General features: G+C 51.7%; 5 non-coding genes across 5 annotated transcripts; all 5 read right to left on the bottom strand.

Moving 5' to 3' along the window:
• Positions 1 to 279: 279 nt before the first annotated feature.
• trnas-cga (transfer RNA serine (anticodon CGA)) lies at positions 280 to 361 on the bottom strand. Its single transcript has one exon. It is a non-coding gene; the product is annotated as a tRNA-Ser (tRNA).
• A 4,225-nt stretch (positions 362 to 4,586) lies between these two features.
• Positions 4,587 to 4,668, bottom strand: trnas-cga (transfer RNA serine (anticodon CGA)). The gene has a single exon. It is a non-coding gene; the product is annotated as a tRNA-Ser (tRNA).
• Positions 4,669 to 8,936: 4,268 nt separating this feature from the next.
• Positions 8,937 to 9,018, bottom strand: trnas-cga (transfer RNA serine (anticodon CGA)). The gene has a single exon. It is a non-coding gene; the product is annotated as a tRNA-Ser (tRNA).
• Positions 9,019 to 13,287: 4,269 nt separating this feature from the next.
• Positions 13,288 to 13,369, bottom strand: trnas-cga (transfer RNA serine (anticodon CGA)). The gene has a single exon. It is a non-coding gene; the product is annotated as a tRNA-Ser (tRNA).
• Positions 13,370 to 17,644: 4,275 nt separating this feature from the next.
• trnas-cga (transfer RNA serine (anticodon CGA)) lies at positions 17,645 to 17,726 on the bottom strand. The gene has a single exon. It is a non-coding gene; the product is annotated as a tRNA-Ser (tRNA).
• Between the last annotated feature and the right edge of the window lie 3,043 nt (positions 17,727 to 20,769).

Genomic DNA, 20,769 nt, shown 5'->3' with positions numbered 1-20,769 from the left:
GGAATTGGAAAAGCTTAGGGATAGCGTTCGGTCTAACGTTAAAGATAGCTATTGGGTTTGCCTTAGAGTTAAGCCACCTCTCACCTTGGCAGCACCGCAGCCGCTACTCACAGGGCCAACCCACAGACCGCTCAGCACGGGGGCTTTCACCTGCTCCGTCACCGGCCTGGGTTGGTTCGCCCCTCCCTAGACGACCTGGTAATAAATAAATCAATTGATGGAGCGAAAGAGTAGAGGGCTGATCTTGCCATGGTACACGAAGCAACGGTGCTCAAAGAGCGTAGTCGGCAGGATTCGAACCTGCGTGGGGAGACCCCAATGGATTTCGACTCCATCGCCTTAACCGCTCAGCCACAACTACCTCCCCCGCCTCGCAGTCCAACCCACTTGACTCTGCCCGTGATGCCAGAACACCTGCGACGAAGGGAACCAGCCAAAGACGTTGGAGGTGGAAGCGGGGTTTGAACCCACGCCTCCCCCCGGGGACCGCGACGCCTTAGACCGCTCGGCTTTGCTGACTTTGGCGGTAGGGCTCGTCACGTGGCTTGGGGAGAGCGACGCCCTGCTTTGGAGCGGCACCAAGGAAGAGCAGCGATTGGCACAGCCAGCTCCTCGTTAGTATAGTGGTGAGTATTCCCACCTGTCACGTGGAAGACCAGGGTTCCGTTAGCTGACGGGGCATGCCCCCAGACCCTTTTGGGCTGCGTGGGCAACGTGGCCGTCACGCCTCCTGCGGCGAAAAAGGCTGCGTCCTGCTGTCTCACCTTGGCAGTACCGCAGCTGCTACTCACAGGGGCAACCCACAGACCGCTCAGCACGGGGGCTTTCACCTGCTCCGTCACCGACCTGGGTTGGTTCGCCCCTCCCTAGACGACCTGGTGCGCCCAGGCTCCCCAAGAAGCACCACGTCGATGCTGACCGTCACCAGGACTCCCGTTCGCCATAGCGCGCCACGGCACCGGAACCCGCGGCTCAAGCAGTCCAGCAGCCTCGGTCTCCCAGGCGCAAGGATTACAGACGTGCGCCACCACGCCCAACCTGAAAGCAAGCGTACGAGGCTGATTTTGCCACGGTACGTGAAGGGACGCTGCGCAAAAACAACGGGACCTGCTGCTCACGGGCGGGGCGTAGTCGGCAGGATTCGAACCTGTGCGGGGAGAACCCAATGGATTTCTGCGTTAGAGTTTGAGACAGTGATAAGGATAGGGTTAGGGATGGGGTAGGGTAGGGTCAAGGATAAGGACAGGGTTAGGGACAGCGATAAGGATAGGGCTGAGGGCACTAATGGGGTTTAGAGTTATGGAAAGGGCTAGGTTTAGGATAGGCTTACAGTTAGGGCTGAGGACAGAAGTAGGGTCAGGGGTGGGGTTAGGGTTAAAAACAGGGGTAAGTATCGGCTTAAGGTTTACTTTAGGGTTGGGGACACTTACTGGAACAGGGAAAGGAAATATATTTTCCGTATGTTTGTGTTCCAGTACACTGTGTCACTGCATGAGAAGAGCGCTCTACGAACATACATTCAAGTGAATTGAATGACGCTACTGTCAGAGTTAGGCCTGGGGACAGTGATAGGGTGAGGGATAAAGACAGCGATGCGGATAGGGTTAAGATAAAAGATAAAGACAGGGATGAGGACAGCTTTAGGGATAAGGATAAGGATAGGCTTAAGTTTAGGCTTAGGGTTTGCTTTAAGAACAGGGATAATGTCATGGAAACGGATAGGGACAGGGAAAGAATTAGAGTTAGGGACAGTGGTAGGGAAAGGGTTAATGATAAGGATAACGATCGGGTTTAGAATATGGTTAGGGTTCGAGTTAGGGAAAAGGCACAGGGTTACAGTTGGGGTTGAGGTCGGGTTTAGGGATAGGCATAAGGATATGGCTAGGGTTTGGTTTACAGTTCTGGAAAGGTATGGGAATAAGGATCAAAGTTTGGGAGGTAGTTACGGCTCGGGACAGTGATACGAATAGGGTTAGGGTTACGGGATTCGGTAGGGACATGGTTAAGGTTTAGGGATCGAAATAAGGAGAGGGATAAGGGGTTAGGGTTCACGTTTTGAAACAGGGATGTGGTTTGGGGATAGGGACAGGGATAGGGATAAGAACAGGGTTCGGGATAGGGTCAGGGTTTGGATGTGGTTAAGGTTAAGGACAGGGATATAGGTGTGCTGTTACAGTGAGTTATTGGTAAATCAGTTATGATCACCCGAGTTTAAAGCTTGAGCGAATGTCAAGCATATTTAGCGGTATATTGTTTTTCATGTTCTTAATAGGCAAAATGTGAGGTAGTGCCATCTACTGGCGGTTTCCTGTACATTTTTCGTATTACCGGGACTTTTACGCTTCCTCCCCGACAGGAAGTAGCAAGTAGCAAGTAGCTCTGTTGTTCTCTTCAGCGCACGTGGTGAACTCCTCCTCCTCGTAATCTCTCCAGATCTCGTCCATCCTCAACCCTGCAGCAACAGCGCCTGTATGTTTCAGTTCCGTTTCACTTCATTAATGTTATAGTCACAAGATGTCATAATTTTGAGTAGCTATGTTAGCTGTTATTGATGGTGTTACCTTACTGAAATAGTGTATAAAAGTTCTCTGATAGTGTTTTGAGAAATCAGAGGGAGTCTTTGAGGATTATCTTAAGTAATGCATGTTTGCTTTTGTGCATTAGACCAATTGTGATGCTTTATGGTTTGTATACTTATTTGGACTTGGGTTGTTGATGTACTGCGTGTTCGTTTCTTTGTCTTTTAGTCTCACCCCTCGCCTAAAACCATTAAACCTGCCTGCGAAAGAAACACTTTGTCTTCAGAGTCGTACGAAGGCTGGGAGTTTAGCTGACTGCCAAACCACTAAGGCTGTGTAGGGGACCGTACAAAAGGGTTAGCGTTAGGGATAGAAATTTGGTTAAGGTTAGGGTTTGTGATAGGGTTACGGTTATGGTTAAGGGATATGGTTAAGGTTAGGGGTAGGGATAAGGATAGTGATAAGGATCAGCAAAGGGTTAGGGTTAAGGTTAGGTTCGGTAACAGGGAAAGTATTTGGGGATAGGGATCGGGTAAGGTTAGGCTGGACAAGACGCACCGTGCTGAGCTGGGAATTCAAGCTGTCATACAGCAACAATATCATTATTAGCTGGAAACTTTCTTAGAAGTCTTATTTAATCTAGCGGCATCCACCACTCTAGCACCATTTACCGTCTTGTACGAGGTTAAAGGTACCGGATACTAGTTTCCGGTATCTTTAACCTCGTACAAGACCCGAAGGGTTGGCTGGCAGCGGTGCCCCAGTTGATCCCTCTCAGCTGTCTTGACCGTCCTTTGCAGCCTAATTCTGTCCGATTTGGCAGCTGAGCCAAACCAGACAGTTTGTGGCAGTGCACAGGACAGACTCATGACAGCTGAGTAGAACCGGATCAGCAGGTCCTGTGGCAGGTTGAACTTCTTCAGTTGGCGAAGGAGGTACTTCCGCCGCTGCTGGGCCTTTTTTTCCACGATGGAGTCAATATAGGTGTCCCACTTCAGGTCCCGGGGAGATTGTAGGACCCAGGAACCTGAAGGACTCCACGGCTGACACGGTGCTGTTGAGGATGGTGGGTGGGGGAGTGCGGGCGGGCTTTCTCCTGAACTCCACAGTCATCTCCACCGTTCTGAGCGTGTTCAGCTCCGGGTCGTTTTGACTGCACCAGCCAGCCAGCCAGCCAGCCAGCCAGCTGTTCAGCCTCCCTCCTGCATGCAGACTCGTAACCGTCCCGGGTGAGGCCAATAACTGCGGTGTCGTCTGCAGACTTGAGGAGCTTCACAGAGGCGCAGTCAATTGTGTACAGGGAGAAGAGCAGTGGGGAGAGCACACACCCCTGAGGAGCGCCGGGGCTGATCGTGCAGGTGCCGGAAGTGAATTTCCCCAGCCCCACCAGTTGCCGTCTGTCTGTCAGGAAGTAGGTGACCCACTGACAGATGGTGGTGGGCACAGAAAACTGCGTCAGTTCTGTCTGAAGGAGGTCTGGGATGATGTTGTTAAACGCCAAACTGAAGTCCACGAATAGGAGCCTTGCATAAGCCCCTGGTCTGTCAAGGTGTTGCAGGATGAGGTGCAGTCCCATGTTGACTGCGTCATCCACTGACCTGTTCGCCCTGTAGGCAAACAGGAGGGGGTCCAGCAGGGGTCCGTTGATGTCCTTCGAGTGGGCCAACACCCGTCTCTCGAATGACTTCGTGACTGGAGACGTCAAAGCAGCAGGTCTGTGGTCGGTCGTTTAGCCCCGTAATCTTGGATTTCTCTGGGACTGGGACGATGGTGGAGCGTTGGGGACAGGAATTGGAAAAGCTTAGGGATAGCGTTCGGTCTAACGTTAAAGATAGCTATTGGGTTTGCCTTAGAGTTAAGCCACCTCTCACCTTGGCAGCACCGCAGCCGCTACTCACAGGGCCAACCCACAGACCGCTCAGCACGGGGGCTTTCACCTGCTCCGTCACCGGCCTGGGTTGGTTCGCCCCTCCCTAGACGACCTGGTAATAAATAAATCAATTGATGGAGCGAAAGAGTAGAGGGCTGATCTTGCCATGGTACACGAAGCAACGGCTGCTCAAAGAGCGTAGTCGGCAGGATTCGAACCTGCGTGGGGAGACCCCAATGGATTTCGACTCCATCGCCTTAACCACTCAGCCACAACTACCTCCCCCGCCTCGCAGTCCAACCCACTTGACTCTGCCCGTGATGCCAGAACACCTGCGACGAAGGGAACCAGCCAAAGACGTTGGAGGTGGAAGCGGGGTTTGAACCCACGCCTCCCCCCGGGGACCGCGACGCCTTAGACCGCTCGGCCTTGCCTGACTTTGGCGGTAGGGCTCGTCACGTGGCTTGGGGAGAGCGACGCCCTGCTTTGGAGCGGCACCAAGGAAGAGCAGCGATTGGCACAGCCAGCTCCTCGTTAGTATAGTGGTGAGTATTCCCACCTGTCACGTGGAAGACCAGGGTTCCGTTAGCTGACGGGGCATGCCCCCAGACCCTTTTGGGCTGCGTGGGCAACGTGGCCGTCACGCCTCCTGCGGCGAAAAAGGCTGCGTCCTGCTGTCTCACCTTGGCAGTACCGCAGCTGCTACTCACAGGGGCAACCCACAGACCGCTCAGCACGGGGGCTTTCACCTGCTCCGTCACCGACCTGGGTTGGTTCGCCCCTCCCTAGACGACCTGGTGCGCCCAGGCTCCCCAAGAAGCACCACGTCGATGCTGACCGTCACCAGGACTCCCGTTCGCCATAGCGCGCCACGGCACCGGAACCCGCGGCTCAAGCAGTCCAGCAGCCTCGGTCTCCCAGGCGCAAGGATTACAGACGTGCGCCACCACGCCCAACCTGAAAGCTGGCTCGGTAGATAGGAGAGATGGATGGAGGCAGGGAAAGCAAGCGTACGAGGCTGATTTTGCCACGGTACGTGAAGGGACGCTGCGCAAAAACAACGGGACCTGCTGCTCACGGGGCGGGGCGTAGTCGGCAGGATTCGAACCTGTGCGGGGAGAACCCAATGGATTTCTGCGTTAGAGTTTGAGACAGTGATAAGGATAGGGTTAGGGATGGGGTAGGGTAGGGTCAAGGATAAGGACAGGGTTAGGGACAGCGATAAGGATAGGGCTGAGGGCACTAATGGGGTTTAGAGTTATGGAAAGGGCTAGGTTTAGGATAGGCTTACAGTTAGGGCTGAGGACAGAAGTAGGGTCAGGGGTGGGGTTAGGGTTAAAAACAGGGGTAAGTATCGGCTTAAGGTTTACTTTAGGGTTGGGGACACTTACTGGAACAGGGAAAGGAAATATATTTTCCGTATGTTTGTGTTCCAGTACACTGTGTCACTGCATGAGAAGAGCGCTCTACGAACATACATTCAAGTGAATTGAATGACGCTACTGTCAGAGTTAGGCCTGGGGACAGTGATAGGGTGAGGGATAAAGACAGCGATGCGGATAGGGTTAAGATAAAAGATAAAGACAGGGATGAGGACAGCTTTAGGGATAAGGATAAGGATAGGCTTAAGTTTAGGCTTAGGGTTTGCTTTAAGAACAGGGATAATGTCATGGAAACGGATAGGGACAGGGAAAGAATTAGAGTTAGGGACAGTGGTAGGGAAAGGGTTAATGATAAGGATAACGATCGGGTTTAGAATATGGTTAGGGTTCGAGTTAGGGAAAAGGCACAGGGTTACAGTTGGGGTTGAGGTCGGGTTTAGGGATAGGCATAAGGATATGGCTAGGGTTTGCGTTACAGTTCTGGAAAGGTATGGGAATAAGGATCAAAGTTTGGGAGGTAGTTACGGCTCGGGACAGCGATACGAATAGGGTTAGGGTTACGGGATTCGGTAGGGACATGGTTAAGGTTTAGGGATCGAAATAAGGAGAGGGATAAGGGGTTAGGGTTCACGTTTTGAAACAGGGATGTGGTTTGGGGATAGGGACAGGGATAGGGATAAGAACAGGGTTCGGGATAGGGTCAGGGTTTGGATGTGGTTAAGGTTAAGGACAGGGATAGGTAGTAGGTGTGCTGTTACAGTGAGTTATTGGTAAATCAGTTATGATCACCCGAGTTTAAAGCTTGAGCGAATGTCAAGCATATTTAGCGGTATATTGTTTTTCATGTTCTTAATAGGCAAAATGTGAGGTAGTGCCATCTACTGGCGGTTTCCTGTACATTTTTCGTATTACCGGGACTTTTACGCTTCCTCCCCGACAGGAAGTAGCAAGTAGCAAGTAGCTCTGTTGTTCTCTTCAGCGCACGTGGTGAACTCCTCCTCCTCGTAATCTCTCCAGATCTCGTCCATCCTCAACCCTGCAGCAACAGCGCCTGTATGTTTCAGTTCCGTTTCACTTCATTAATGTTATAGTCACAAGATGTCATAATTTTGAGTAGCTATGTTAGCTGTTATTGATGGTGTTACCTTACTGAAATAGTGTATAAAAGTTCTCTGATAGTGTTTTGAGAAATCAGAGGGAGTCTTTGAGGATTATCTTAAGTAATGCATGTTTGCTTTTGTGCATTAGACCAATTGTGATGCTTTATGGTTTGTATACTTATTTGGACTTGGGTTGTTGATGTACTGCGTGTTCGTTTCTTTGTCTTTTAGTCTCACCCCTCGCCTAAAACCATTAAACCTGCCTGCGAAAGAAACACTTTGTCTTCAGAGTCGTACGAAGGCTGGGAGTTTAGCTGACTGCCAAACCACTAAGGCTGTGTAGGGGACCGTACAAAAGGGTTAGCGTTAGGGATAGAAATTTGGTTAAGGTTAGGGTTTGTGATAGGGTTACGGTTATGGTTAAGGGATATGGTTAAGGTTAGGGGTAGGGATAAGGATAGTGATAAGGATCAGCAAAGGGTTAGGGTTAAGGTTAGGTTCGGTAACAGGGAAAGTATTTGGGGATAGGGATCGGGTAAGGTTAGGCTGGACAAGACGCACCGTGCTGAGCTGGGAATTCAAGCTGTCATACAGCAACAATATCATTATTAGCTGGAAACTTTCTTAGAAGTCTTATTTAATCTAGCGGCATCCACCACTCTAGCACCATTTACCGTCTTGTACGAGGTTAAAGGTACCGGATACTAGTTTCCGGTATCTTTAACCTCGTACAAGACCCGAAGGGTTGGCTGGCAGCGGTGCCCCAGTTGATCCCTCTCAGCTGTCTTGACCGTCCTTTGCAGCCTAATTCTGTCCGATTTGGCAGCTGAGCCAAACCAGACAGTTTGTGGCAGTGCACAGGACAGACTCATGACAGCTGAGTAGAACCGGATCAGCAGGTCCTGTGGCAGGTTGAACTTCTTCAGTTGGCGAAGGAGGTACTTCCGCCGCTGCTGGGCCTTTTTTTCCACGATGGAGTCAATATAGGTGTCCCACTTCAGGTCCCGGGGAGATTGTAGGACCCAGGAACCTGAAGGACTCCACGGCTGACACGGTGCTGTTGAGGATGGTGGGTGGGGGAGTGCGGGCGGGCTTTCTCCTGAACTCCACAGTCATCTCCACCGTTCTGAGCGTGTTCAGCTCCGGGTCGTTTTGACTGCACCAGCCAGCCAGCCAGCCAGCCAGCTGTTCAGCCTCCCTCCTGCATGCAGACTCGTAACCGTCCCGGGTGAGGCCAATAACTGCGGTGTCGTCTGCAGACTTGAGGAGCTTCACAGAGGCGCAGTCAATTGTGTACAGGGAGAAGAGCAGTGGGGAGAGCACACACCCCTGAGGAGCGCCGGGGCTGATCGTGCAGGTGCCGGAAGTGAATTTCCCCAGCCCCACCAGTTGCCGTCTGTCTGTCAGGAAGTAGGTGACCCACTGACAGATGGTGGTGGGCACAGAAAACTGCGTCAGTTCTGTCTGAAGGAGGTCTGGGATGATGTTGTTAAACGCCAAACTGAAGTCCACGAATAGGAGCCTTGCATAAGCCCCTGGTCTGTCAAGGTGTTGCAGGATGAGGTGCAGTCCCATGTTGACTGCGTCATCCACTGACCTGTTCGCCCTGTAGGCAAACAGGAGGGGGTCCAGCAGGGGTCCGTTGATGTCCTTCGAGTGGGCCAACACCCGTCTCTCGAATGACTTCGTGACTGGAGACGTCAAAGCAGCAGGTCTGTGGTCGGTCGTTTAGCCCCGTAATCTTGGATTTCTCTGGGACTGGGACGATGGTGGAGCGTTGGGGACAGGAATTGGAAAAGCTTAGGGATAGCGTTCGGTCTAACGTTAAAGATAGCTATTGGGTTTGCCTTAGAGTTAAGCCACCTCTCACCTTGGCAGCACCGCAGCCGCTACTCACAGGGCCAACCCACAGACCGCTCAGCACGGGGGCTTTCACCTGCTCCGTCACCGGCCTGGGTTGGTTCGCCCCTCCCTAGACGACCTGGTAATAAATAAATCAATTGATGGAGCGAAAGAGTAGAGGGCTGATCTTGCCATGGTACACGAAGCAACGGTGCTCAAAGAGCGTAGTCGGCAGGATTCGAACCTGCGTGGGGAGACCCCAATGGATTTCGACTCCATTGCCTTAACCGCTCAGCCACAACTACCTCCCCCGCCTCGCAGTCCAACCCACTTGACTCTGCCCGTGATGCCAGAACACCTGCGACGAAGGGAACTAGCCAAAGACGTTGGAGGTAGAAGCGGGGTTTGAACCCACGCCTCCCCCCGGGGACCGCGACGCCTTAGACCGCTCGGCTTTGCTGACTTTGGCGGTAGGGCTCGTCACGTGGCTTGGGGAGAGCGACGCCCTGCTTTGGAGCGGCACCAAGGAAGAGCAGCGATTGGCACAGCCAGCTCCTCGTTAGTATAGTGGTGAGTATTCCCACCTGTCACGTGGAAGACCAGGGTTCCGTTAGCTGACGGGGCATGCCCCCAGACCCTTTTGGGCTGCGTGGGCAACGTGGCCGTCACGCCTCCTGCGGCGAAAAAGGCTGCGTCCTGCTGTCTCACCTTGGCAGTACCGCAGCTGCTACTCACAGGGGCAACCCACAGACCGCTCAGCACGGGGGCTTTCACCTGCTCCGTCACCGACCTGGGTTGGTTCGCCCCTCCCTAGACGACCTGGTGCGCCCAGGCTCCCCAAGAAGCACCACGTCGATGCTGACCGTCACCAGGACTCCCGTTCGCCATAGCGCGCCACGGCACCGGAACCCGCGGCTCAAGCAGTCCAGCAGCCTCGGTCTCCCGGGCGCAAGGATTATACAGACGTGCGCCACCACGCCCAACCTGAAAGCTGGCTCGGTAGATAAGGAGAGATGGATGGAGGCAGGGAAAGCAAGCGTACGAGGCTGATTTTGCCACGGTACGTGAAGGGACGCTGCGCAAAAACAACGGGACCTGCTGCTCACGGGGCGGGGCGTAGTCGGCAGGATTCGAACCTGTGCGGGGAGAACCCAATGGATTTCTGCGTTAGAGTTTGAGACAGTGATAAGCATAGGGTTAGGGATGGGGTAGGGTAGGGTCAAGGATAAGGACAGGGTTAGGGACAGCGATAAGGATAGGGCTGAGGGCACTAATGGGGTTTAGAGTTATGGAAAGGGCTAGGTTTAGGATAGGCTTACAGTTAGGGCTGAGGACAGAAGTAGGGTCAGGGGTGGGGTTAGGGTTAAAAACAGGGGTAAGTATCGGCTTAAGGTTTACTTTAGGGTTGGGGACACTTACTGGAACAGGGAAAGGAAATATATTTTCCGTATGTTTGTGTTCCAGTACACTGTGTCACTGCATGAGAAGAGCGCTCTACGAACATACATTCAAGTGAATTGAATGACGCTACTGTCAGAGTTAGGCCTGGGGACAGTGATAGGGTGAGGGATAAAGACAGCGATGCGGATAGGGTTAAGATAAAAGATAAAGACAGGGATGAGGACAGCTTTAGGGATAAGGATAAGGATAGGCTTAAGTTTAGGCTTAGGGTTTGCTTTAAGAACAGGGATAATGTCATGGAAACGGATAGGGACAGGGAAAGAATTAGAGTTAGGGACAGTGGTAGGGAAAGGGTTAATGATAAGGATAACGATCGGGTTTAGAATATGGTTAGGGTTCGAGTTAGGGAAAAGGCACAGGGTTACAGTTGGGGTTGAGGTCGGGTTTAGGGATAGGCATAAGGATATGGCTAGGGTTTGGTTTACAGTTCTGGAAAGGTATGGGAATAAGGATCAAAGTTTGGGAGGTAGTTACGGCTCGGGACAGTGATACGAATAGGGTTAGGGTTACGGGATTCGGTAGGGACATGGTTAAGGTTTAGGGATCGAAATAAGGAGAGGGATAAGGGGTTAGGGTTCACGTTTTGAAACAGGGATGTGGTTTGGGGATAGGGACAGGGATAGGGATAAGAACAGGGTTCGGGATAGGGTCAGGGTTTGGATGTGGTTAAGGTTAAGGACAGGGATATAGGTGTGCTGTTACAGTGAGTTATTGGTAAATCAGTTATGATCACCCGAGTTTAAAGCTTGAGCGAATGTCAAGCATATTTAGCGGTATATTGTTTTTCATGTTCTTAATAGGCAAAATGTGAGGTAGTGCCATCTACTGGCGGTTTCCTGTACATTTTTCGTATTACCGGGACTTTTACGCTTCCTCCCCGACAGGAAGTAGCAAGTAGCAAGTAGCTCTGTTGTTCTCTTCAGCGCACGTGGTGAACTCCTCCTCCTCGTAATCTCTCCAGATCTCGTCCATCCTCAACCCTGCAGCAACAGCGCCTGTATGTTTCAGTTCCGTTTCACTTCATTAATGTTATAGTCACAAGATGTCATAATTTTGAGTAGCTATGTTAGCTGTTATTGATGGTGTTACCTTACTGAAATAGTGTATAAAAGTTCTCTGATAGTGTTTTGAGAAATCAGAGGGAGTCTTTGAGGATTATCTTAAGTAATGCATGTTTGCTTTTGTGCATTAGACCAATTGTGATGCTTTATGGTTTGTATACTTATTTGGACTTGGGTTGTTGATGTACTGCGTGTTCGTTTCTTTGTCTTTTAGTCTCACCCCTCGCCTAAAACCATTAAACCTGCCTGCGAAAGAAACACTTTGTCTTCAGAGTCGTACGAAGGCTGGGAGTTTAGCTGACTGCCAAACCACTAAGGCTGTGTAGGGGACCGTACAAAAGGGTTAGCGTTAGGGATAGAAATTTGGTTAAGGTTAGGGTTTGTGATAGGGTTACGGTTATGGTTAAGGGATATGGTTAAGGTTAGGGGTAGGGATAAGGATAGTGATAAGGATCAGCAAAGGGTTAGGGTTAAGGTTAGGTTCGGTAACAGGGAAAGTATTTGGGGATAGGGATCGGGTAAGGTTAGGCTGGACAAGACGCACCGTGCTGAGCTGGGAATTCAAGCTGTCATACAGCAACAATATCATTATTAGCTGGAAACTTTCTTAGAAGTCTTATTTAATCTAGCGGCATCCACCACTCTAGCACCATTTACCGTCTTGTACGAGGTTAAAGGTACCGGATACTAGTTTCCGGTATCTTTAACCTCGTACAAGACCCGAAGGGTTGGCTGGCAGCGGTGCCCCAGTTGATCCCTCTCAGCTGTCTTGACCGTCCTTTGCAGCCTAATTCTGTCCGATTTGGCAGCTGAGCCAAACCAGACAGTTTGTGGCAGTGCACAGGACAGACTCATGACAGCTGAGTAGAACCGGATCAGCAGGTCCTGTGGCAGGTTGAACTTCTTCAGTTGGCGAAGGAGGTACTTCCGCCGCTGCTGGGCCTTTTTTTCCACGATGGAGTCAATATAGGTGTCCCACTTCAGGTCCCGGGGAGATTGTAGGACCCAGGAACCTGAAGGACTCCACGGCTGACACGGTGCTGTTGAGGATGGTGGGTGGGGGAGTGCGGGCGGGCTTTCTCCTGAACTCCACAGTCATCTCCACCGTTCTGAGCGTGTTCAGCTCCGGGTCGTTTTGACTGCACCAGCCAGCCAGCCAGCCAGCCAGCCAGCTGTTCAGCCTCCCTCCTGCATGCAGACTCGTAACCGTCCCGGGTGAGGCCAATAACTGCGGTGTCGTCTGCAGACTTGAGGAGCTTCACAGAGGCGCAGTCAATTGTGTACAGGGAGAAGAGCAGTGGGGAGAGCACACACCCCTGAGGAGCGCCGGGGCTGATCGTGCAGGTGCCGGAAGTGAATTTCCCCAGCCCCACCAGTTGCCGTCTGTCTGTCAGGAAGTAGGTGACCCACTGACAGATGGTGGTGGGCACAGAAAACTGCGTCAGTTCTGTCTGAAGGAGGTCTGGGATGATGTTGTTAAACGCCAAACTGAAGTCCACGAATAGGAGCCTTGCATAAGCCCCTGGTCTGTCAAGGTGTTGCAGGATGAGGTGCAGTCCCATGTTGACTGCGTCATCCACTGACCTGTTCGCCCTGTAGGCAAACAGGAGGGGGTCCAGCAGGGGTCCGTTGATGTCCTTCGAGTGGGCCAACACCCGTCTCTCGAATGACTTCGTGACTGGAGACGTCAAAGCAGCAGGTCTGTGGTCGGTCGTTTAGCCCCGTAATCTTGGATTTCTCTGGGACTGGGACGATGGTGGAGCGTTGGGGACAGGAATTGGAAAAGCTTAGGGATAGCGTTCGGTCTAACGTTAAAGATAGCTATTGGGTTTGCCTTAGAGTTAAGCCACCTCTCACCTTGGCAGCACCGCAGCCGCTACTCACAGGGCCAACCCACAGACCGCTCAGCACGGGGGCTTTCACCTGCTCCGTCACCGGCCTGGGTTGGTTCGCCCCTCCCTAGACGACCTGGTAATAAATAAATCAATTGATGGAGCGAAAGAGTAGAGGGCTGATCTTGCCATGGTACACGAAGCAACGGTGCTCAAAGAGCGTAGTCGGCAGGATTCGAACCTGCGTGGGGAGACCCCAATGGATTTCGACTCCATCGCCTTAACCGCTCAGCCACAACTACCTCCCCCGCCTCGCAGTCCAACCCACTTGACTCTGCCCGTGATGCCAGAACACCTGCGACGAAGGGAACCAGCCAAAGACGTTGGAGGTGGAAGCGGGGTTTGAACCCACGCCTCCCCCCGGGGACCGCGACGCCTTAGACCGCTCGGCCTTGCTGACTTTGGCGGTAGGGCTCGTCACGTGGCTTGGGGAGAGCGACGCCCTGCTTTGGAGCGGCACCAAGGAAGAGCAGCGATTGGCACAGCCAGCTCCTCGTTAGTATAGTGGTGAGTATTCCCACCTGTCACGTGGAAGACCAGGGTTCCGTTAGCTGACGGGGCATGCCCCCAGACCCTTTTGGGCTGCGTGGGCAACGTGGCCGTCACGCCTCCTGCGGCGAAAAAGGCTGCGTCCTGCTGTCTCACCTTGGCAGTACCGCAGCTGCTACTCACAGGGGCAACCCACAGACCGCTCAGCACGGGGGCTTTCACCTGCTCCGTCACCGACCTGGGTTGGTTCGCCCCTCCCTAGACGACCTGGTGCGCCCAGGCTCCCCAAGAAGCACCACGTCGATGCTGACCGTCACCAGGACTCCCGTTCGCCATAGCGCGCCACGGCACCGGAACCCGCGGCTCAAGCAGTCCAGCAGCCTCGGTCTCCCAGGCGCAAGGATTACAGACGTGCGCCACCACGCCCAACCTGAAAGCTGGCTCGGTAGATAAGGAGAGATGGATGGAGGCAGGGAAAGCAAGCGTACGAGGCTGATTTTGCCACGGTACGTGAAGGGACGCTGCGCAAAAACAACGGGACCTGCTGCTCACGGGGCGGGGCGTAGTCGGCAGGATTCGAACCTGTGCGGGGAGAACCCAATGGATTTCTGCGTTAGAGTTTGAGACAGTGATAAGGATAGGGTTAGGGATGGGGTAGGGTAGGGTCAAGGATAAGGACAGGGTTAGGGACAGCGATAAGGATAGGGCTGAGGGCACTAATGGGGTTTAGAGTTATGGAAAGGGCTAGGTTTAGGATAGGCTTACAGTTAGGGCTGAGGACAGAAGTAGGGTCAGGGGTGGGGTTAGGGTTAAAAACAGGGGTAAGTATCGGCTTAAGGTTTACTTTAGGGTTGGGGACACTTACTGGAACAGGGAAAGGAAATATATTTTCCGTATGTTTGTGTTCCAGTACACTGTGTCACTGCATGAGAAGAGCGCTCTACGAACATACATTCAAGTGAATTGAATGACGCTACTGTCAGAGTTAGGCCTGGGGACAGTGATAGGGTGAGGGATAAAGACAGCGATGCGGATAGGGTTAAGATAAAAGATAAAGACAGGGATGAGGACAGCTTTAGGGATAAGGATAAGGATAGGCTTAAGTTTAGGCTTAGGGTTTGCTTTAAGAACAGGGATAATGTCATGGAAACGGATAGGGACAGGGAAAGAATTAGAGTTAGGGACAGTGGTAGGGAAAGGGTTAATGATAAGGATAACGATCGGGTTTAGAATATGGTTAGGGTTCGAGTTAGGGAAAAGGCACAGGGTTACAGTTGGGGTTGAGGTCGGGTTTAGGGATAGGCATAAGGATATGGCTAGGGTTTGGTTTACAGTTCTGGAAAGGTATGGGAATAAGGATCAAAGTTTGGGAGGTAGTTACGGCTCGGGACAGTGATACGAATAGGGTTAGGGTTACGGGATTCGGTAGGGACATGGTTAAGGTTTAGGGATCGAAATAAGGAGAGGGATAAGGGGTTAGGGTTCACGTTTTGAAACAGGGATGTGGTTTGGGGATAGGGACAGGGATAGGGATAAGAACAGGGTTCGGGATAGGGTCAGGGTTTGGATGTGGTTAAGGTTAAGGACAGGGATAGGGTAGTATAGGTGTGCTGTTACAGTGAGTTATTGGTAAATCAGTTATGATCACCCGAGTTTAAAGCTTGAGCGAATGTCAAGCATATTTAGCGGTATATTGTTTTTCATGTTCTTAATAGGCAAAATGTGAGGTAGTGCCATCTACTGGCGGTTTCCTGTACATTTTTCGTATTACCGGGACTTTTACGCTTCCTCCCCGACAGGAAGTAGCAAGTAGCAAGTAGCTCTGTTGTTCTCTTCAGCGCACGTGGTGAACTCCTCCTCCTCGTAATCTCTCCAGATCTCGTCCATCCTCAACCCTGCAGCAACAGCGCCTGTATGTTTCAGTTCCGTTTCACTTCATTAATGTTATAGTCACAAGATGTCATAATTTTGAGTAGCTATGTTAGCTGTTATTGATGGTGTTACCTTACTGAAATAGTGTATAAAAGTTCTCTGATAGTGTTTTGAGAAATCAGAGGGAGTCTTTGAGGATTATCTTAAGTAATGCATGTTTGCTTTTGTGCATTAGACCAATTGTGATGCTTTATGGTTTGTATACTTATTTGGACTTGGGTTGTTGATGTACTGCGTGTTCGTTTCTTTGTCTTTTAGTCTCACCCCTCGCCTAAAACCATTAAACCTGCCTGCGAAAGAAACACTTTGTCTTCAGAGTCGTACGAAGGCTGGGAGTTTAGCTGACTGCCAAACCACTAAGGCTGTGTAGGGGACCGTACAAAAGGGTTAGCGTTAGGGATAGAAATTTGGTTAAGGTTAGGGTTTGTGATAGGGTTACGGTTATGGTTAAGGGATATGGTTAAGGTTAGGGGTAGGGATAAGGATAGTGATAAGGATCAGCAAAGGGTTAGGGTTAAGGTTAGGTTCGGTAACAGGGAAAGTATTTGGGGATAGGGATCGGGTAAGGTTAGGCTGGACAAGACGCACCGTGCTGAGCTGGGAATTCAAGCTGTCATACAGCAACAATATCATTATTAGCTGGAAACTTTCTTAGAAGTCTTATTTAATCTAGCGGCATCCACCACTCTAGCACCATTTACCGTCTTGTACGAGGTTAAAGGTACCGGATACTAGTTTCCGGTATCTTTAACCTCGTACAAGACCCGAAGGGTTGGCTGGCAGCGGTGCCCCAGTTGATCCCTCTCAGCTGTCTTGACCGTCCTTTGCAGCCTAATTCTGTCCGATTTGGCAGCTGAGCCAAACCAGACAGTTTGTGGCAGTGCACAGGACAGACTCATGACAGCTGAGTAGAACCGGATCAGCAGGTCCTGTGGCAGGTTGAACTTCTTCAGTTGGCGAAGGAGGTACTTCCGCCGCTGCTGGGCCTTTTTTTCCACGATGGAGTCAATATAGGTGTCCCACTTCAGGTCCCGGGGAGATTGTAGGACCCAGGAACCTGAAGGACTCCACGGCTGACACGGTGCTGTTGAGGATGGTGGGTGGGGGAGTGCGGGCGGGCTTTCTCCTGAACTCCACAGTCATCTCCACCGTTCTGAGCGTGTTCAGCTCCGGGTCGTTTTGACTGCACCAGCCAGCCAGCCAGCCAGCCAGCCAGCTGTTCAGCCTCCCTCCTGCATGCAGACTCGTAACCGTCCCGGGTGAGGCCAATAACTGCGGTGTCGTCTGCAGACTTGAGGAGCTTCACAGAGGCGCAGTCAATTGTGTACAGGGAGAAGAGCAGTGGGGAGAGCACACACCCCTGAGGAGCGCCGGGGCTGATCGTGCAGGTGCCGGAAGTGAATTTCCCCAGCCCCACCAGTTGCCGTCTGTCTGTCAGGAAGTAGGTGACCCACTGACAGATGGTGGTGGGCACAGAAAACTGCGTCAGTTCTGTCTGAAGGAGGTCTGGGATGATGTTGTTAAACGCCAAACTGAAGTCCACGAACAGGACCCTTGCATAAGCCCCTGGTCTGTCAAGGTGTTGCAGGATGAGGTGCAGTCCCATGTTGACTGCGTCATCCACTGACCTGTTCGCCCTGTAGGCAAACAGGAGGGGGTCCAGCAGGGGTCCGTTGATGTCCTTCGAGTGGGCCAACACCCGTCTCTCGAATGACTTCGTGACTGGAGACGTCAAAGCAGCAGGTCTGTGGTCGGTCGTTTAGCCCCGTAATCTTGGATTTCTCTGGGACTGGGACGATGGTGGAGCGTTGGGGACAGGAATTGGAAAAGCTTAGGGATAGCGTTCGGTCTAACGTTAAAGATAGCTATTGGGTTTGCCTTAGAGTTAAGCCACCTCTCACCTTGGCAGCACCGCAGCCGCTACTCACAGGGCCAACCCACAGACCGCTCAGCACGGGGGCTTTCACCTGCTCCGTCACCGGCCTGGGTTGGTTCGCCCCTCCCTAGACGACCTGGTAATAAATAAATCAATTGATGGAGCGAAAGAGTAGAGGGCTGATCTTGCCATGGTACACGAAGCAACGGTGCTCAAAGAGCGTAGTCGGCAGGATTCGAACCTGCGTGGGGAGACCCCAATGGATTTCGACTCCATCGCCTTAACCGCTCAGCCACAACTACCTCCCCCGCCTCGCAGTCCAACCCACTTGACTCTGCCCGTGATGCCAGAACACCTGCGACGAAGGGAACTAGCCAAAGACGTTGGAGGTAGAAGCGGGGTTTGAACCCACGCCTCCCCCCGGGGACCGCGACGCCTTAGACCGCTCGGCTTTGCTGACTTTGGCGGTAGGGCTCGTCACGTGGCTTGGGGAGAGCGACGCCCTGCTTTGGAGCGGCACCAAGGAAGAGCAGCGATTGGCACAGCCAGCTCCTCGTTAGTATAGTGGTGAGTATTCCCACCTGTCACGTGGAAGACCAGGGTTCCGTTAGCTGACGGGGCATGCCCCCAGACCCTTTTGGGCTGCGTGGGCAACGTGGCCGTCACGCCTCCTGCGGCGAAAAAGGCTGCGTCCTGCTGTCTCACCTTGGCAGTACCGCAGCTGCTACTCACAGGGGCAACCCACAGACCGCTCAGCACGGGGGCTTTCACCTGCTCCGTCACCGACCTGGGTTGGTTCGCCCCTCCCTAGACGACCTGGTGCGCCCAGGCTCCCCAAGAAGCACCACGTCGATGCTGACCGTCACCAGGACTCCCGTTCGCCATAGCGCGCCACGGCACCGGAACCCGCGGCTCAAGCAGTCCAGCAGCCTCGGTCTCCCAGGCGCAAGGATTACAGACGTGCGCCACCACGCCCAACCTGAAAGCTGGCTCGGTAGATAAGGAGAGATGGATGGAGGCAGGGAAAGCAAGCGTACGAGGCTGATTTTGCCACGGTACGTGAAGGGACGCTGCGCAAAAACAACGGGACCTGCTGCTCACGGGGCGGGGCGTAGTCGGCAGGATTCGAACCTGTGCGGGGAGAACCCAATGGATTTCTGCGTTAGAGTTTGAGACAGTGATAAGGATAGGGTTAGGGATGGGGTAGGGTAGGGTCAAGGATAAGGACAGGGTTAGGGACAGCGATAAGGATAGGGCTGAGGGCACTAATGGGGTTTAGAGTTATGGAAAGGGCTAGGTTTAGGATAGGCTTACAGTTAGGGCTGAGGACAGAAGTAGGGTCAGGGGTGGGGTTAGGGTTAAAAACAGGGGTAAGTATCGGCTTAAGGTTTACTTTAGGGTTGGGGACACTTACTGGAACAGGGAAAGGAAATATATTTTCCGTATGTTTGTGTTCCAGTACACTGTGTCACTGCATGAGAAGAGCGCTCTACGAACATACATTCAAGTGAATTGAATGACGCTACTGTCAGAGTTAGGCCTGGGGACAGTGATAGGGTGAGGGATAAAGACAGCGATGCGGATAGGGTTAAGATAAAAGATAAAGACAGGGATGAGGACAGCTTTAGGGATAAGGATAAGGATAGGCTTAAGTTTAGGCTTAGGGTTTGCTTTAAGAACAGGGATAATGTCATGGAAACGGATAGGGACAGGGAAAGAATTAGAGTTAGGGACAGTGGTAGGGAAAGGGTTAATGATAAGGATAACGATCGGGTTTAGAATATGGTTAGGGTTCGAGTTAGGGAAAAGGCACAGGGTTACAGTTGGGGTTGAGGTCGGGTTTAGGGATAGGCATAAGGATATGGCTAGGGTTTGGTTTACAGTTCTGGAAAGGTATGGGAATAAGGATCAAAGTTTGGGAGGTAGTTACGGCTCGGGACAGTGATACGAATAGGGTTAGGGTTACGGGATTCGGTAGGGACATGGTTAAGGTTTAGGGATCGAAATAAGGAGAGGGATAAGGGGTTAGGGTTCACGTTTTGAAACAGGGATGTGGTTTGGGGATAGGGACAGGGATAGGGATAAGAACAGGGTTCGGGATAGGGTCAGGGTTTGGATGTGGTTAAGGTTAAGGACAGGGTTAGGGTAGTATAGGTGTGCTGTTACAGTGAGTTATTGGTAAATCAGTTATGATCACCCGAGTTTAAAGCTTGAGCGAATGTCAAGCATATTTAGCGGTATATTGTTTTTCATGTTCTTAATAGGCAAAATGTGAGGTAGTGCCATCTACTGGCGGTTTCCTGTACATTTTTCGTATTACCGGGACTTTTACGCTTCCTCCCCGACAGGAAGTAGCAAGTAGCAAGTAGCTCTGTTGTTCTCTTCAGCGCACGTGGTGAACTCCTCCTCCTCGTAATCTCTCCAGATCTCGTCCATCCTCAACCCTGCAGCAACAGCGCCTGTATGTTTCAGTTCCGTTTCACTTCATTAATGTTATAGTCACAAGATGTCATAATTTTGAGTAGCTATGTTAGCTGTTATTGATGGTGTTACCTTACTGAAATAGTGTATAAAAGTTCTCTGATAGTGTTTTGAGAAATCAGAGGGAGTCTTTGAGGATTATCTTAAGTAATGCATGTTTGCTTTTGTGCATTAGACCAATTGTGATGCTTTATGGTTTGTATACTTATTTGGACTTGGGTTGTTGATGTACTGCGTGTTCGTTTCTTTGTCTTTTAGTCTCACCCCTCGCCTAAAACCATTAAACCTGCCTGCGAAAGAAACACTTTGTCTTCAGAGTCGTACGAAGGCTGGGAGTTTAGCTGACTGCCAAACCACTAAGGCTGTGTAGGGGACCGTACAAAAGGGTTAGCGTTAGGGATAGAAATTTGGTTAAGGTTAGGGTTTGTGATAGGGTTACGGTTATGGTTAAGGGATATGGTTAAGGTTAGGGGTAGGGATAAGGATAGTGATAAGGATCAGCAAAGGGTTAGGGTTAAGGTTAGGTTCGGTAACAGGGAAAGTATTTGGGGATAGGGATCGGGTAAGGTTAGGCTGGACAAGACGCACCGTGCTGAGCTGGGAATTCAAGCTGTCATACAGCAACAATATCATTATTAGCTGGAAACTTTCTTAGAAGTCTTATTTAATCTAGCGGCATCCACCACTCTAGCACCATTTACCAGTCTTGTACGAGGTTAAAGGTACCGGATACTAGTTTCCGGTATCTTTAACCTCGTACAAGACCCGAAGGGTTGGCTGGCAGCGGTGCCCCAGTTGATCCCTCTCAGCTGTCTTGACCGTCCTTTGCAGCCTAATTCTGTCCGATTTGGCAGCTGAGCCAAA

This window comes from Scleropages formosus, chromosome 18, assembly GCF_900964775.1.
Source record: "Scleropages formosus chromosome 18, fSclFor1.1, whole genome shotgun sequence".
In the NCBI taxonomy this organism is placed as follows: Eukaryota; Metazoa; Chordata; class Actinopteri; order Osteoglossiformes; family Osteoglossidae; genus Scleropages; species Scleropages formosus.
Note: the sequence above shows the minus strand (reverse complement) of the source record. Positions and strands in the feature narration are given on the sequence as shown.